At 55.5% G+C, this 5,355-nt stretch overlaps 1 long non-coding RNA gene across 1 annotated transcript; it reads left to right on the forward strand.

Annotated features, from left to right (window-relative positions):
- Window positions 1-1,000: 1,000 nt before the first annotated feature.
- LOC137442563 (uncharacterized) lies at window positions 1,001-2,071 on the forward strand. Its single transcript, XR_010987707.1, has 3 exons — window positions 1,001-1,021; window positions 1,379-1,523; window positions 1,985-2,071. It is a non-coding gene; the product is annotated as an uncharacterized lncRNA (long non-coding RNA).
- Window positions 2,072-5,355: the final 3,284 nt, after the last annotated feature.

Raw genomic sequence — 5,355 nt, forward strand, 5'->3', positions numbered from 1 at the left:
CCTCTCAGACGTCATCCCCTGCCAGGTGGGCGGCAAAAGGCATTGTGACATCACAGTACTTTGTGACACGTCAGACCTTGACTTGCCTTATAAGTAGAACTCGCAAGGACGGATGTGCAGACGTGCAAGAGGTGGCAGCCAGTGGCTGAACTCTGCTCAGGGTGACGGCCCAAGTCAGCTTGCGTGTTGAGATCTTCCCTTGGGAGACGGCACGATGTGGCTCAGCCCAGTTGTCTCCCTCACAGTGGTTCTCTCTCTGCTGTGTCTGCTGACTGATGACCCTCGACTTGACATCTCCAACGGGCTTCTCGTGTCCAGGCGGCAAGTCCTCCCTGAAGAACTGAAGGAACAGCCCATGGGTGCCGAGCGCATGGCTTTCAAATGCCCCAGCGGCTGTGGCTTTTGCCAACACCACGGGTCCCGGATGGGTGTTCTTCCTGAAAAGGCAGAGCAACCTGCTGCTGACCCCCAGTGCGCATTCTCAGAGTGGCCAGGAAGCTACAGTCTTAGGATTCTCAAAAAATGGTGCAAGTTCTGGATGAGCTTTCTGCCTGAAAATGAGAAGCAACCAGACACCGAGCTCAAGAACACGTTCTCAGAATGGCCAGGAAGCGTTGCCCTTCGCATACTCCAAAAATGTTTCTGCTTCAGGAGAGATGTTCTTGGGAAAACTGAGAAGCAAGCAGGTGCTGACCCTGAAAGCCCACTCTCAGAATGGCCAGGAAGCTTTGGCCTTTGGAGATCCCAAAAATGGGTCAGGTTCAGGATCGGTCTTGCTCATGAAAACCTGAAGAAACCAGATGCCGACTGCAAGGGCACGTTCTCAAAACAGCCAGGAGGCTCTGGCTTTGGCAGACACCGGGACCCTGACCTGCCCTTCCTTCCAGGCCAGCTTTGGGAACACCTTGTCCCAGCAGACATGATCTGCCTGCTTTACTGGGCCTGTCAAACGGTGTGGCTGCTCTGCATGGTTTGGGTTGCACTTGGCCTCTGGAGAAACGTGAAGAGACCCCATGGACAGGTAATTGAGATTGGTCCCACAGGAGCAAGGAGCAACTTCCTTGTCAGGAGCAAGGAAACTCAACTGAGCTGGCCAGGATGGCTAGCATGAGAAAACTCATTGGGGCTTTCTAGCCCCAGCATGTCCTGAGAGGTCCTCTGCCTCTTCCCCAGGAATATGCCAAGCCAAAAGGCTGAAACCCTCCAGGAGCCCCAGCACATGACAGGCCTGCTGGAGGTTTCCTCAGCCCGAGGCGAGGGCACAGAGCAGGCCTGCAAGGCTGGAGTTCTTCCAGAGAAAGCCAAGCCTAGCAGAACACTGCTTGCTCCCTCAAAGTCCCTACCTGCTTGATTGTGACCCCAGCCCTGTCATTTCTAGGGAAGGAGCCAGACAAAGGACAGCTGGCGTTATGGATTGCTGTGCCGGATGGAGGACAACGTGGCCATGTGCTACATCGCTGTCCACCGCCTCCACCTGAAAGAGCTCTGCCGCCACTACTACAAGAAGGCAGCACAAGAACAAGGTAAGGAGAGCAGAGCTTTCTCTAGTTCCCTGGGCAACTCCAGACAGAGTGTGCCCAGTGGGGTGGCAACAGGCCTGGCTGCTCTCCATGTGGGGTGGGACCTGAGGCAAGAGAGAGCAGGCATACATGGCCGTGAGGAGCCCCAGGGGTGCCCGTGTCCCAGGTGGAGAGGCCCATAGCTGGCAGGGTACCCGGATCCCCATGAGGTTCCAGGTGTGTGCCCAGGTACCTCTGAGGTGCTATGCCTCACCATATCCCAGTAAGGTTTGTGGCAGATGCTCCCCATGTCCCTGTAAGGTGGCAATGTCCAGTACCTGCCCATGACTCAGAGGGCTCCTGAAGCCTCTGGACCTCCATAGCTGGTGTGAGGCAAGGTTAGGAGGAGGGGCAGGCATGGGTGGAAGTGGGTCGATAACAATTGCAAATGCAGCACTCTGCAGTTAATGCTGAATTCTCTCCAGGGTCACAGCCAGCTGCTGCATCAGGGCCAGCCTACTGAAGCTTGCACATCCTTGAAGAGGACAGCCAGAGTATGAGCACGTGGCAGAGATGCTTGGGAACCTTGCCTAAACTCTTCCATCTTCTAGTGTTGTTGACATCAATAAAGTGCATTGTTCTTCTGGCACGTGGCATTTTCAGTACAAGGGGATCCTGGGAACTAGCAAGGTGAAAGGCAGTGCTGGAGCTGCTGGAGAAGTGGGGGAGCTGCTGTGGGAGACAAGCATCCATGACTGCGAGGTGCCCCATAGCTGCCCATCTTCCAGAACAAGGGCTCTGCATCCTGGCAGGGTTCTGGTGAGGTTCCCAGGGGGGCCTGTGTAACAGAGACATGCCTGGTGGGTTCCCATGTCCTAGTGAGGTGGCAGTGGCCACTGTATGGGCCCTATGGGTCCCGTCCCTCCAGCACTACCTGTGGACTAGTCACACTCCTCATTCCCCACCATTCAGGGCACACACACACAACAGCACTCCTGGTCACAGCAGCCTACCGTCTTGCTTGCCCAGCACTCTCCAGACTGACAAATGGCATGCCTGTCTCACATTTTCCTGCTGACTCCTCCATGGCCCATGTCTGGGTCAGGAACATGCTGGGTTGTCTCTTAAGATTCCCCCCCCCAGCACGGCCATCTCTTGCACAGATACCTGCAGCATCACAACAGAGCCTGGTGCTCACGTACAGCAGCCACAGCTGCTGAGGGCAAGGAACCACAGGCTCCCCACACTACACAAACTTGGCACTCACCTCCCGTCCCAGGGTCTGCCCTCAGGGCGTGCTGCTGAAGGTCACTCTCGCTGTAAGAGAGGCAGCAGCTCACACAAACGAGGCCCTGTGTGCCTAGAGACCGGGAGCTGCGGAGAGCTGAGCACAGGTTTAAGGCTGAAGCCAGCCAGCCGCCCCTTTCCCGCCATTTCCCAGCTCCTCCCTCAGGCGCCACAGCCGCCCCTGCAGGCAGCCGGCGCGCCCTCAGCCGGCGCCATTCGGAGCAGTGGCAGCTCCTCGCCGCCCTGACGTTTGGCCACCCCCTGTGAGCCCTCCGCACAGCCGAGGCAGACACGATCCTGCTGTTCCTGCAGGGCCTGCTGAGCTGTGTGCCTGCTCCGCGTGGCAGGTGTGGGTGAAAGCGGGTGGATAGCAATTCCACCTGCAGCACTTTGGTCCAGGGAATTTTCCTCAGGGGCTCAGCCAGCTGCAGTGTCAGGCCCGGCCTCAGCTCCCTGAAGGCTCCTGGGCTTGAGGCCACCTGCACTGGGTACCAGCTCTACTGAAGGCTGGATGCAGCAGCACCCAGTTGATCATGTGCCTACAGGGCAGCCGTGGCCAATGGGTGGCCATGCTGTAATGGGTTGCCCGAGTCCACCTGGCACTACAACCAGTGGAACCATGTCGAAACATTCTGAGGAGGATCCCTTTTCCCAGGGTCCCTTTTTTCACCCACCCCTGAAAGGTGCTGCCAGGGCTCATCTCTGGCTCCCCGAACGCCAGCCAGAGCTTGCTTGTGCAGCAGACACCTTGGCACCTTGTCAAAACTCACTCTGGGAGCAGCCTGCTTCTTCCATCTTCTGCCACTTTTCTGATCAATTAAGTGCATTGCTCCTCTGGCACCTGGCATTTCGGTACCGAGGGAATCCTGGGCAGCAGCAGCGTGAAAGGCAGCGTTGAGAGCCAGACTGCTGTCTGTGGGCTTGCAGAGCTGAACCTGGAGCACAGTGGCCCACCAGTGCCATCAACCACGGCATTGCACGAGCCCAAAGAGGGCACAGACAAATTAAGCCACCGTCCCACAGTAGACCCAGCCAAAGCGAGAGTTTCTGAAACTCTGAGGGTACTCTGCTATGCTTGCTCTGAAAACAACCTCAACAAACAAAAAAACAAACAGTAACATAAAAAAACCCAACAGAACCAACAACTTTTTTTGACTGCCTCAGCATGCTGTCATTTCTGTAATGAGAAGTTCTATAAAATTCACCTGCTTTTAAAACCCAGCCTTCGTAGCTGCCATTTCCGGAGTCATGGCCAGGAAACATGCTTCTTGCAATAAAATCTTAAGATTGTCTCTACTTCCTGAGTGCCAGAATCCCCTGTCAGCTCCCCTACCTAGTTGCTCTTTTATACATGTTGTTAAGAGTGGGTCACTTGTGATCAGCAATTTCAGTTGCCTTTGTGAAAATTGATAGAATTACAGATACAGGAGCAGATCCTCCTGGAGTCACTACTCGCTCAAAAGAATAGTGAAGAGGTGATTGGGAGCAGTCAGCATGGCTTTGCCAAGGGCAAATCCTGCCTGACCAACCTGGTGGCCTTCTATGAGCAGGTGACAACATTAATAGATGAGGGGCGAGCAACTGATGTCATTTACCTGGACCTGAGCAAAGCCTTCGACACTGTCCCACATCACATCCTGGTCTCCAAACTGGTGACACATGGGTTTGATGGGTGGACCACTAGATGGATAAGGAACTGGCTTGATGGCCGCACCCAAAGAGTGGCTGTCAATGGCTCCATGTCCCAGTGGAGGCCAGTGACAAGCGGAGTCCCTCAGGGATCAGTCCTGGGACCTGTCTTATTCAACATCTTTGTGGGGGACATGGACAGTGGCATTGAGTGCACCCTCAGCAAGTTTGCTGATGACACCAAGCTGTGTGGTGCAGCAGACACGCTGGAGGGAAGGGAGGCCATCCAGAGGGACCTGGACAGGCTGGAGAGGTGGGCACAGGCCAACCTCATGAAGTTCAATAAGAGCAAGTGCAGGGTCCTGCATCTGGGTCGAGGCAATCCCAGGCACAAATACAGGCTGGGCAGTGACTGGCTGGAAAGTAGCCCTGAAGAGAGAGACTTGGGGGTGCTGGTGGACAAAAAGCTCAACATGAGCTCTCAGTGTGCACTTGCAGCCCGCAAAGCCAATCAGATCCTGGGCTGCATCAGGAGAAGTGTGGCTAGCAGGTCGAGGGAGGTGATCCTCCCCCTCTACTCAGCCCTGGTGAGACCCCACCTGGAGTACTGTGTCCAGTTCTGGAGCCCCTATTACAAGAGGGATGTGGAGGTGCTGGAACGTGTCCAGAGAAGGGCCACAAGGATGATCAGAGGGCTGGAGCACCTCTCCTATGAGGACAGACTGAAGGAGTTGGGGCTGTTCAGTCTGCAGAAGAGAAGGCTCCGAGGTGACCTAATTGTCGCCTTCCAGTATCTGAAAGGGGCCTACAGGAAGGCTGGGGAAGGACTTCTCAGCATCTCAGGTAGTGATAGGACTAGGGGGAATGGAATGAAGCTGGAGGTGGGGAGATTCAGGCTAGATGTGAGGAGGAGGTTCTTCACCATGAGAGTGGTGAAACC

Source organism: Melanerpes formicivorus, unplaced genomic scaffold, assembly GCF_026170545.1.
Source record: "Melanerpes formicivorus ecotype bairdi unplaced genomic scaffold, bMelFor1.0.p_v2 SCAF_7, whole genome shotgun sequence".
Lineage (NCBI taxonomy): Eukaryota > Metazoa > Chordata > Aves > Piciformes > Picidae > Melanerpes > Melanerpes formicivorus.